This window comes from Sminthopsis crassicaudata, chromosome 2, assembly GCF_048593235.1.
Source record: "Sminthopsis crassicaudata isolate SCR6 chromosome 2, ASM4859323v1, whole genome shotgun sequence".
NCBI classification, from domain to species: domain Eukaryota; kingdom Metazoa; phylum Chordata; class Mammalia; order Dasyuromorphia; family Dasyuridae; genus Sminthopsis; species Sminthopsis crassicaudata.
The window spans coordinates 207,064,292-207,077,205 of NC_133618.1; the positions used below are offsets into that span (position 1 = coordinate 207,064,292).

Consider the following 12,914-nt stretch of genomic DNA (forward strand, 5'->3'; position numbering starts at 1 on the left):
AAAGAAAGGTGAAGGTCCCTCTTCCTAAGGAGCTGGAAGTCTGATGGGGAAAGCAGCCTGCAAACAACTGCATACAGACTGCGTACAGGATAAACTAGACATAATCAGCAGAGGGAAAGGACTGGAATTGGCAGGAATTGGAAAAGAGTTCTTTTAGAAGGTGGGGTTTTAGCTGGCACTGAAGGAGCCGGAGCAGGCAAGCAGAGATAAGCAGAGAATGGCAGGGAGGGGCCTCGGTCAGTGAAAATGCCCAAGTGCTTCTCACAATGCTTTGTTTGAGGAAGAACAAGTAGGTTAGTTCCTCAGGATCCCAGAAGTCTAGGCAGGGGTGGGGAGCCTAAGGTGAAGATTGCAAAGGGGGAGGTAGGGTGTGTTATAAAGGGCTTTCTATGCTCTGTTTTCCGTTTGATCCCGGAGGTAACAGAGAACCGCTGGAGTGTGTTGCATATAAAGGTGACACAGATTTGTGCTTTAGGAAGGTCTTTGCCAGCTGAGCGGGGATGGCCTGGAGTGGAGAGAGACTGTAGCATGCAGATCAATAAGGAGGCTGCTGTGATAGTGGGAAGGGGTCCTGCATCCGGACGGCGGCTGCGCCAGAGGGAAGAAGGGGATGTGATGACAGCTGTTCACAAAGGTAAAATTGGTAAGACATGGCAACAGATTGGTGGGGGGTGGGGGGACAGAGGAATATGAGACAATGAGGGGGCAAAGACGCTGCTGGTGACTGGGTGCAGAGGGGTGTCTGGCAGTAAAGCAGAAGTTTGGCAGCAGGGAAGGTCTAGAAGAAACTAGAGAGAATTGAGTTTTAGACATCTTTAATTTAGGACATGCACAGGAGTATCCAGTTATACAAGTCTAATGGGAGTAAGAGTTTGGAGATCAACAGAGAGGTTAGGAGGTCTGAGAATTATCAGAATAAAGATAAGTGAATCTATGAGATTCACCGAGTGCAGTCATAGAGTGAGAAAAGAAGGCCCAGAAAAGAGTCTTGGGGACCTGGATAGGAGGGGACCAAGAGAGGGCAAAACAATGAAAACCTAGAGAGAAGAGGGTGATTGCCGAGTCAAGAAGGACGAGAACTGACCAAAGATGGCTCCCATATCGGGCAACTAAGAGATCATTAATATTTTGGAGAGGGCAATTTCAGGTAATGATGTTAGAAGGCAGGCAGTAGAAAGTTATAGCTTTCTCCACATAAGACGAGAGACCTCTGGGACGCTGGGACGGGTTTATCAGAGACACATGGATCCAGTGAGAGTTTTCTGAGAATGGGGGAGAGAGGCCCTTCTGAAGGTGCTAGAAGAGCAACCAGCAGACAGGTGAGATTAACCAGGAGGCAGTCTGCCGGAAAAGATGAGAGGGAATAGGCTCCTTGCTTGGCAAGACAGTCACCTCTTCGTGAGCCCCAGGGATGAAGGAGGAGGCAGTAGTGGAAGGGCATCTGGGTGGTGTCAGATGAGGTCAGTAAGTGAACTCCATTTTTTCCTATAAAATAAGAGGCAAACTTTTCAGCCGAGAGATGAAAGAATCTGGAAGAGCTGCTGTGATGGGTGGGAGGTGTAAAAGGATTGCTTTGCAACAGTGAGGATGCATTTGTGGCTGTATAACATAAACGTGTAATGGATGTAGGCAGAATGGCTGTCTGTCTCCAAAAGCACTTTGGAGCAGTGGTGTGGCTCAGCGGATGCAATGCTGGGTCTGTCTTCCAGAGTCAAACATGGCTTCAGACACTAATTGTGTGACCCTAAAGAAGTCACTTTAACCCTATTTGCCTCAGTTTCCTCATCTGTAAAATGAAATGGAAAAGGAAATGGCAAACTACTCCATTATCTTTGCCAAGAAAAACCCAAATGTGGCAGGCACAACTGGAAAAAAAACACAAACTACAGAACAAAAATATAACACTTTAAGGCTCATGAAGCGTTATCATCCTCACAATAAACCCAGAGAAGTAGGTACTGTTATCATCCTAGTTTTACAGCTGTCACTGGAATGGGGAGACAATAATTATCTAGTTTAGCGAGGCTCAGTATGATTGCTCTGACCCTACAAGGAGATGCTATGGGCCAGAACTTGAGACAAGGTACTGAGTGGAACTGAGGAGACAGCGGTTAAGGCACCGATTTAATCCTACAACAGATAACGTCTCCTAGAGATGTGATGACTGGTGGGTGCTCAGTGTGCAGCATGTAAGCAAGAAGCTCTCAGGGCCAAGGAGGGCTTCGGGAGATTCAGGGTCAGGAAGATTCACAAGTGGGGAAGAACAGAAGACAGAGAAGTGGTGGCGGCTGCCCTGTGGAGAACTCTGAAACCAAGATCCGGAAGGCTCCAGAAAGCCAGCCGAGCCCCGAGGGGAGGAGAGGAGATTTGGGAAGAGACAGTAAGCTCCCCAAGAAATCTGCTCCCAGAGCGCGGTTACAATTTGGAGAAGAGAACGTTACAAGTAAACTGAGGCAGAGGTGAACTTGGTTGGAGGTTAAAAAAAATTTTACATACGCCTCCTAAGTAAAAGAGATTTACACTCAGCTCTTCCAGACCTCAGGCTAAGCGACACAAATTTAAATTTTAAATATCTTCCTGGTTCCTTCCCACCCCCAAATGAGTGCAGAAATTTGTTACACATTCACCTAAGGGCTTTAAGGTTTAAGATGCATTTTGAATGTTCCTCTTGGGAGTACTGGTCTAAAAAGTATTACGAGTAACCAGCGTGTTACCTCCATTTCACATACGAAGAAAGTGTAGAGGAAGCTCGGGGAGGATTTGGAATCCTGGATTCCGGGCTTCAAACGCAGACTGCATAATATATATAGCACGTTAGTAGATTGGGACCTCTCTATGCCCTTTAAGAGTCCCAGAACCATAGCGTTCCAGAGTCTGAAAGAAGCCCAGATACCCCCTCTTACTGCAGAAACCTCCTCCACAGCATCCCCGATCCCCGGCGTCTAGTCAGTCCCTGCTTTCCTAATGCCAGTAACAGAGGGCTGGCTCCCTTACCTTTGGCAAGTTTAATTAAGATCAGAAAGTTTTTCAGTCTGTCGCCCCATCCCCCCTCCAATGCTACTAACTAAAGCTGACCTTGTCCTCCGCCCCAGACCCATGGACTGCCTGAGGCAGACAAGACTTCCTCACTCCCAGACAATTTTGTGAAAGCCCTAAACTCTCCCCTCCAGAATTCCCTAGCTTTCCCTTTCTTTTTCAGCAGTCATGCAAAACAAAACTTAGTAAAACCTAGAATGTTCCAACGCCCTGGCACCTGTACTATGCCCAAATATGTGCAGCTCCCCTGTTGGGCTTCCTAACACTTGCTGCTTCACGGAACCCCTATTGCAATTTCTTGCCCAGATAAAAGATGGTGACTTTTGCTATATTGGCTGTCTTCTCATTAATTCAGGTGGACACCTCCATCTACTGGGACTAGCTCTGCCCATCAGAGCTGCAAAAAATAAGCCCGTGCTTTCCACACGACTGCCCACCTTTGGTGTCCACCTGATTCACCCCAAACTTTGGCTCCAGGAAGCTGTAGAATACACAAGTCACAGCCCCACAAACCACCTCAGCAGGTGAGCTAAGGCAGGTGGGGCACAGACAGGACTCAAACCCCTGAGGAGCTAGGAAGTGACTACTGGAGCAAGTGAAGACTTCCCCTGGTAGGACGGGTGGATGAGGACAGTTTGTTCTGTGAAGGTGCTTTGGAGCCTGGCCAGGCTTCTGAGACACTAAAGTCGTCCACTGGGTGGTGAGCCATCACCAGCCATCTAGACTCGCGTCCTGCCACCGGACCTCAGAGGGAGGCTGAAGACTATGCACTTCTCCCTCACTTAAATCCCACCCCGCTCAAGATCCTCTGGGAAACAGAGGACAAGTCCTAACAATCCCTCTGCTTGGGGGTGATCCCCGACACTCCCACTTTCTTTCTAATACCAAGAGAGCATAAAGGGTTTTTAAAGCTTCCAGGATAATTCTACCCTTCTAAAAGATGTTTTTGTGTAAAATCACTCCAGGAATCCACCTAGAAGTAGCTAGCTGGAGCACTAGAGGGGCTACATCTGGCGTTAGGAAGATCTGAATCCGTGTCTGGTTGAGACACTCACTAGCTGCGAGGGCCTGGAAAAGTCACTTCATCTATTCTTTCAGCCTCGGTTTTCTCATCTTAAAAAAAAAAAAAAAAAAAAAAAGATAACTGCAACTATTACATAGGATTATAATGAGAATCAAATGAGATATACTTGTAAGACCCTACAACGCTTGGCACATAATAAGCACTTAACAAAGGCTTATTTCCTCTCCCTGTCTAACTGGTCTGTGGCAATTTTCCCAATCAAAACATTTTGCAGTTTATCTGTGTTTTCTTTTTTTAACAAATCAAGAGGATGGTCCTGTCTTCCTGAGTCCTGCTCCTACCTCCCTTATTATATGCTCTCTACACATGGTTTTGTCCATTCTTTCACAAACTCCGCCCTTGTACTCCTTGCTTTGTGTATGTATTCGCAGAGTGCTGAGAGCAGTACTCACGCAGAATCCAGAGGGCATTTGAGAATCCACGTATGTGTGGGATTATTCACAACTCTTCTCATATCTCAACAGGCATCTCCTTTCCCATGCCAGTGTCCCGCTTTCAGTATTTATACTCTGCGAGATTAGATGGTTTCCTGGACCAAAAATAGTTCCCTGTTGCTTACAGAAAAAAGTCCAAATTCTTAGACATTCTTGAAGGCTTTCCATAATCTGCCCACACATACCTTTTCAGACTTAAGTCTCCTCATTCCCCTACTTATATCCTTTTGTCAATTAAACTGGTTCCCTCATTCCACAGGACACTCTTAGAACATTCTCACTTCCAGGTCTCTACCATTTCCTTTACCAGGAGCACACTTCCTATACAGAAACTGAGGTGCTAAGTGCTTCTTACCTGAAGCCTTTCCTCATTATAGAATTTTAAATCTGCAAAAAAATCTATTCCTTCTGTGAATTTCTATCGCTTCTGATTATCCTCTTCTACTCCTGTGGGACGTAGGATATTGCCTTATTTTTAAAATTAATTGTGAATGTTTGGTTTCCTCAACTTGACCCTAAAAACAAGAAACGTGCCTCATACTTTGTCTCTTTGGAACTGTGTTCTGCACAGAAAAGCATTTAATAAATTATTTCTGTGAAAGGAAGAAGGGAGGGAGGAAGAAGGAAAGGGGCACCAAAGAAATGGAAGAAAGAAAAGGAAAAGGAAGGGAAGAGAGCAAAATCAGGACTATCTGGTTCCTGGGTTCTGTACATTTAGGAAAAATTGAAGTATGTGAAGGCAGAAATGAGGGCAGAAAAATGTCAGGTAGAGTCCAGCAATGTTCTGGTTTTAAAAATAACAACAAACAAAACCAGATTGGTTTTGGGGAACTTAGAAATCAAACCAGGTCCAAAAAGAGCAGTCAACACGTCAGTCACTGAGAGGCCCTGACATCTGAGATCTATTCTCTTCTTTCTTGGAAAAATGGGAACATTGGTGACCTCTTGCCTCAGGGGTCAATGGCAGTTACCCCCGTGGTTACATTCTTCTTTTTTCCAGTGGGTTAAAAGTTCTTAGAATGCAAAGTAACACAACTCTGATGTAGCATCACACACCTCGGTTAGGCTAAAATGACAGGAAAAAGTAATAATAAATGTTGGAGGAGATGTGGGAAAATTGGAACACTAATACATTGTTGATGGAGTTGTGAACTGATCCAACAATTATGAAAAACAATTTGGAACTATACCCAAAGGGCTATCAAACTGTGCATACCCTTTGACCAAGCGGTGTTACTACTGGGCTTATATTTCAAAGAGTTATTAAAGAAGGGAAAGGGACCCATATGTGCAAATGTTTGTGGCAGCCCTTTTTGTGGTGGCCAGAAACTGGAAGTGGAATGGATGTCCATCAAATGGAGAATGGTTGGGTGAATTATGGTATATGAAGGTTATGGAATATTATTGCTCTGTAAGAAATGACCAGCAGGAGGAATATAGAGAAGCTAGGAAAGACTTACATCAACTGATGCTGAGTGAGCAGAACCAGAAGATCGATAGTTGTTAACTCGGAAATCATTATGGAAAGACTACTAGCCAAGAATCAGTATGCATGCGCCTTGCTCTCTCTCTGACACGACATTTTATCTTTTTGCCTATACAGTCCCTCATTTTCTGGCTACCTTTCTAGAAAAGCGGTAAATGTTCTTATGTTTGTCGTTAAGACGGGACAGGGCTTTTGTAGCTGGGAGTTCTGAAACTCGGAAGCAATGTCTGTGATTCCCTTTAGTGCAAGGCCAAAATAATGATATCTCTGCCCTTCCTGCTCTGGGTATCTTTGCTTTGAGATTAACTCTTGAGCATCCTGGCACGATGGGCCTCCCACCTTATGTTACACTGGTTTTTGTTGTTTTAATCTGAGGAAACAATGTCTATTATTTTGATGCTATTTACAAATTTAGCTTCCGTCCTTTCTTCTTTACTTCTTTCTTTCCCTCCTTTTCTTCCTCTCTCCCTGGTTCCCTTTCTCCTTTCCCTTTCTCCCTCCTTCTTTCCCTCCCTTCTTCCTCATCTTTTCTTTTTCTCCCTTCCTCCTTTCCTTCTTTCTCTGTATCTCCCTTATTTTCTTCAATTCTTCCTTTCTTACTCTTTCCTTCCCTTCCTTCCTTTCTTTTTCCTTCTTCCCTTCCTTCCTTTCTTCCTTTCCTTCTTCTTTAACTTTTTGTTTTTAAGTCACATTCTGAATATTCCCCTACTCAGATTGAAACTTTCAGTAACAAAGAAATACAGCTAAATAAACAACCCACACAGTGGCTAATTTTGATAACATGGGCGCCATTCTGCTCCTATAATCCCCTAGCAAGGGAAGTGTTTAATTATCTCTAGGATCATTACTAGCTTTTCAGTTATTTGGTTTCATTTAGTAATCTTTAAATTACTGTAATCTTACATGTCACTGGGGTGATAGTTCCGGTGTACTTTGCCCTAGTCAGACCATGTCTGTTGTATTGTGTTTAGTTCTGGGTAATGTTTTAGGAAGGACACTCATAAATCGAGAGTCCAGGAATAGCCACCTGAATGTTGAAGGCCCTGAGATTATTAAATATGGAAATCATTTGAGGAAACTGAGGATGTTTGGACCTGATAAAAGAAGACTTAAGATGGATATAAAGATTATCCTCAAGCATTTGAAAGTTTTTCATTAAAACAGATCAAATATATTCTCCTTAGCTCCCAGATAGAAGTAGGAGTAATAGATATAAATTATAAAGAGGCAGATCTAATCTCTTTATGCAAAGACTCTAAAAATTAGGGCTATCAAAAAGTGAAATAGGCTTTTTGGGGAGGCAGGGACTTCCCTTTTCAAGAACTCTTCAAGGCAAATCCAGGTGGCCATTTGTTGGAGGTAATGAGGGAATTTTTTTTATCAAGTGAAGGTTGGATCCGTTGGCTTCAGTTAAATCTTCAAGCCAAGAGATTCTGTAATTCTTGAAAGTCATTGAAGAATAATTGAACGAATAAACAAAAACAGTTCCCTTTCGGGAGAGCCCTGGAACCTAATCCCACCTCAGTCATTCATTTAAATTAAAACAAACAAACAAACAACAACAACAAAAAACCAACACAAACTTATAAATTAAATCAGGTATTAAACAGAAAGTTCCATGGCTAAAACAGCTCATTAGAATGGGGGCAATTGTGTAGACAATTAGAATGGATCCTTCATTACATGGATGCAAAAATCTTCTCTGCAATGATTGCCAATATTCCCAATTCTGCTCTCTATGGCCGCACCTGATTCTTCTTCCACAGGATAGTTCTCCAGATATGTTAAGATAGTCATTATGTGAAGAGCACCTCTGTCCCACTATGGAAAAACTACACGGACACAGCAAAGTATTTACAAAATATTCAGGGGAGGAGGGTGCTCCAAACTGGAGAGATGAAGAAAGTCCTTTTGAAGGAGAGGGCTTGGAGCTGAGCCTTGGGAATTCAAAGAAAATGTAAGGAGAGAAAGCATTCCAGGTATGGAGATCAGTGCCTACAGAGGCAGAGAAGCAAGAGGGGAACAGCTGGCAGGTCAGTTTGGTTAAAATGTAAATGGAGGGCCAGGAAGTAATATGCAATAAGCCTGGAAAGATGGACTGGAACCAGATATTCAGGGTTTTAAATATCAAATAGAGGAGTTTTAATTTTTTCCTAGAAGCAAGAGGGTGCATCGATACTTCTTGAGCAGAGAAGTGACATGTTCATATCTATAATTTTAACATCAGTTTGGAAACTCTATGAATACTAGATTAGAGAAAGGATGTGGATGTCAATTAGGAGATCCTACATTAATTATTCCATGTCAAAGGTGAACTAAAGGTAATGGCCCTGAGAAGGAAGAGCAGGGGCCAGAAGCTGTGGGGCTGGATTTAACTGTAAGGGGCAGCCATTTGGATAAAGGGGGGAAAGTTGACAATTGAAGAAGACGATGATGATGGTGATATCTTTTGTTAATGATGATGAGGCAGGTGTTGAACCCCCAAAGGGGCTGTATCAAAATAACTTGTAGGTTTAGAGTGAGTTAGACCATCTCCAAATCAAGAGACAAAGATTTTATCACATGTTGTTAGTGGGCTAAGTTCCCTACAGGAGCGCTAAATTAACAAAGGGAAAGATGCCATAAGGCAGGCTAGTTTCCTAATGATCTTCCAATTAAGAAGGGGGAGGAGAGGGCCTTATGCAGTAGAAATAACCCTGGGTATTGACAGCTGTAGCTTGGCCTTCTGATTGGATACAGTAACTAGGGGGAGGGGTGTCAAGATAATCCTGTCAATGCCCCTCCCTCTGGCCTTTTACTGGGGCCTTGTTCACCCTATCAGTGATGATGATGATGACGACACTGTACTCTAAGGTTTGCCAAGTGCTTTATACAAATGTATAAACATTTATATATATTAGTATGTGTATGTATGTATGCACACAAATGCATATTCATATATATGTGTGTGTCATCTATATAAAAAAGAGACAAGTCAAAATTGCTTAATTCTCTCTTTTCTGCTTTTTTCCTGCCCTAGAGAATGACCTTTGCCCTGAAAATGAGAGTAGAAAAAAAAAAAAAGCCTATCCGGAAATTGATAAAATAAACTAGGAGATCTTGAGAGACTACCCAACTGCTCTTGATGAAATCAAGTCACTAGGTCCAGAGCAGCTCCACTGCAGAATCCTGTACCGGGGAGGTGGTGCCCTGACCGGCAAGGGGATTGGATTAAGGGAGGGAGGCTGTGCAAGGCCTCGGAGCCACCTGGGCCCAGTGGCCAGGTACAGATCAGGCGGGCTGGAGGCGGCCTGGAAGCAGGGGGAGAACTTGGCCTTCCTGAGCCCTTCAACAGGCCTCAGTTTGAGGGAGGCTGCACCCATTCAGGGACTGAAGCTCAGTAGCAATTGTTGAGACCTACAAGAATGGGCAGATGTAACTGCAGAGCTGTTGGCAATGATCTTTGGAAGGTCCTGGAAAACGTAAGAGGGCCACAAGATTGGAGAAGGGCAAACATCACCTCAGTTTTCAAAAAAAAAAAGGAAAGAGAAAAGAGTCTGCAAACTATTGGTGAATGAACTTGACATCAATTCCTGGGGAAATTCTAGAATGGCTCATTCAATCAAAGAGATGCTTAGTAAACAGCCAGAGCATCAGATGCTTCACAGGCTTTCTTCAAGAAAGGGCCAGTGTAGACTAATGTCATTTCCTTTTTTAAAGAATTCCTGAAATAAGAGATGAGAGTGCTATAGATAGCATTCACTTAGATTTGAGGAAATTTCTCAAATTATTCTTGTGGGACTTGTGGATTAGAAAATTACAACATTAGATGGATCAGTTCGATATCTAGATGCAAAGAGAAGGAGTTAAAGTCCTAGTAAAGCTAAAAATCTTTATAGCGTCTCTGTACCAAGCTCCCTTTTATTGTCCTGGTTCAGTTTCCCGGAATTGTTTGCCTCAGTTCCTAATTGTTCTGCTCCACCCTGCAACACCACCCCTCCCTCCTAATCAGGATGATCCAGATAAGGAGAAAGACCTTCTCTCCCGGACACCATCCGAATGCTGGGTGTCTCCCCATTCTGTAATCCCAATTTATCAGATGTCCCCGAGCCTCCCCCACCCCTTCCTGCTCTCCGCCCCTGCCTCAGTCTACCCCCCGGGAGCTGGGAGACACATGTGTGTGTATCTATTGAGAACTCATTCCGACCTGGGACAAACCATGGATCCATTTGGTCCCAGCAAATCTCTCCCTTTCAAACAAAACATTAAAACTCTCTAATCTCCATCTTGCCTCAGTTTCTCCGGCATTATAGTATCCTAAGAATCTCTTCTCTGCCCTTTGATGTTTAATATTTTTATCAATGAATCGGATAAAGGTATAAGTGGTGCATCCCCTGACTTCTCAGAAACCACCACGCTGAGAGGGATAGCAAACATACTAGATGACAAAGAATGCTGAAAAGGTAGATTATTGATCTGAATCTGATACAATGATACTAACAGACAGCATTTACGAAAAGCCCCCATCTCAGGGACTCCCAAGCCCTATCCTCAATTCACTGGGTCACCTAGTTGCCTTCTACTATGGTGCAACTCAGTAGGAATAAATGTAAAGTCTAGTACTTGGATCAACTTACCAAATACAAGGTGGCAGAGGCATGGTAGTTTGCAGCTATTCTGGAAAATGAGTGAATTGCAAAGCCCAATACAAGTCAACAATGTGGAAGACAGCAGCTAAACAAAGTTAACATGATTTGGAACAATGTTAGAAGTATAGCTTCTAAGAATTGTTGTTTAGTTTTTTGGGGGTCATGTCTGACTCATGACCCCTTTTAGGGAGTTGTCCTGCACAGACACTGGAGTGATTTGTCATTTCCTTCTATGGTTCATTTGACAGATGAGAAAAACTGAGGCAAACTGAGTTATGACTTGCCCAGTGTTGTATAGCTGGTATCTGGGGCCCCCAATTCTACCCACTGTGTTACCTCACTGATCTTTCTAGGGACTGGCAGGTAATGTGCTCTGTCCTCTTCACGGGACGTGTTCAGTTTGGGGTTTAAGAAAGACACAGATAACCTGGAAAGTGTCCAGAGTAGGGCAGCCAGGATGATGGTGATGATAATATAAGGAATGATTAAAAGAACTGAGCATATTGAACTCCAAGAGAATTCTCTCAAAAGCAGTCCAAACTTTTAAAGGCTACAACAGCAGCAGGAGTAGATCTGTTTTGATCTAGAGACAATCAGAGTAGAAGTTACAAAGAAGCAGATGTAGGCTTGGCGTCAGGAAAGCTTTTCTAATAATTAGTGCTGCCCCAAACAGAGCCCCGGGTCCATCCACACACAGCCATTAGAGTCAGAAAAGTTGACTTAGATGAAATGGTCAGATGGATAGGAGGAAAATCAAGAGAGAACTGTGTTGCAGAAACCCACCAAGGAAGGTGCTGATCACACACCTAATACCGTACACCAACATCAGGTAGAAATGGGTTCATGATCCAGACATAAAGAATGATATTACAAACAAATTAGAAGAACATAAGACAGTTTACCTCTCAGACTTGGGGAAGAGGAAGGAATTTGTAACCAAAGAAGAACTAGAGATTATTACTTATCATTGTTGGGACCCTGGATCTCTTAGAATCAGCCAGAGTCAGGATAATTAAGTCTTTATTCTTGGTCTTTTGCAGTCGAGGTCAGGGGATCAGATCCAGCAATCTCCACACCTCCTTCCTCTCTCCCCACCAGCAGGAGAATGAATCAATCCCCTCCTCCTACTCCACCCACTCATGTCACTTCCCCTTCTTTGTCCACACCCATCCAGCCAGCCAGCACCCAATAGTTGGGGAGGGTCATCCTTCAAACTTATTAAAAGAGAATTGTCCGATTGGCAATTAGTCTCACTTGCTCCATTATCCAAATGCATTTGCTCAGTTCTAGCCCTTTACAGATCATAAAATAGAAAACTTTGATTATATTAAGTTAAAAAGTTTTTGTACAAACAAAACTAATGCAGACAAGATTAGAAGGGAAGGACCAAATTGGGAAAACATTTTTACAGTCAAAAGTTCTGATAAAGGCCTCATCTCCAAAATATACAGAGAATTGACTCTATAAGAAATCAAGCCATTCTCCAATTGATTAATGGTCAAAGGATAGGAACAGACTATTTTCAGATGAAGAAATTGAAACTATTTCTAGACATATGAAAAGATGCTCCAAGTCATTATTAATCAGAGATGCAAATTAAGACAACTCTGAGATATGACTACACCTGTCAGATTGGCTAAAATGACAGGGAAACGTAATGCAGAATGTTGGAGGGATGTGGGAAAACAGGTACACTGATACATTGTTGGTGGAATTGTGAATATATCCAGCCATTCTGGAGAGCAATTTGGAACTATGCTCAAAGAGTTATTAAACTGTGCATACCCTTTGATCCAGCAGCGCTACTACTGGGCTTATATCCCAAAGAAATACTAAAGAGGGGAAAGGGACCTGTATGTGCAAGAATGTTTGTGGCAGCCTCTTTGTAGTGGCCAGAAACTGGAAACTGAGTGAATGCCCATCAATTGGATAATGGCTGAATAAATTGTGGTTATATGAAAATTATGGAATATTACTGTTCTATAAGAAATGACCAGCAGGATATTTCAGAGAGGCCTGGAGAGACTTACATGAACTGATGCTAAGTGAAATGGGCAGGACCAGGAGATCATGATACACGGCAACAAGAAGACTAAATGATCAATTCTAATGGACACGGCTCTCTACAACAATGAGAGGATCCAAATCAGTTCCATCTGATCAATAATGAACAGAACCAGCTACACCCAGAGAGAGGACTGTGGGAAGTGTGTGTGGTTCACAACATAGCATTTTCACTCTTCTTC

At 43.1% G+C, this 12,914-nt stretch overlaps 1 protein-coding gene across 2 annotated transcripts in view; it reads left to right on the top strand.

The window, feature by feature from the left end:
- The first annotated feature begins 360 nt into the window (after positions 1-360).
- KLF11 (KLF transcription factor 11) overlaps positions 361-12,914 on the top strand; it is a 42,429-nt gene continuing 29,875 nt past the window's right edge. The window contains exon 1 of one of the 2 annotated variants that reach the window (XM_074288122.1): positions 361-643. The gene's annotated coding sequence lies outside the window, so the exon portion shown is untranslated. The remainder of the gene's footprint in view (positions 644-12,914) is intronic. The other variant, XM_074288121.1, reaches the window with a different exon arrangement.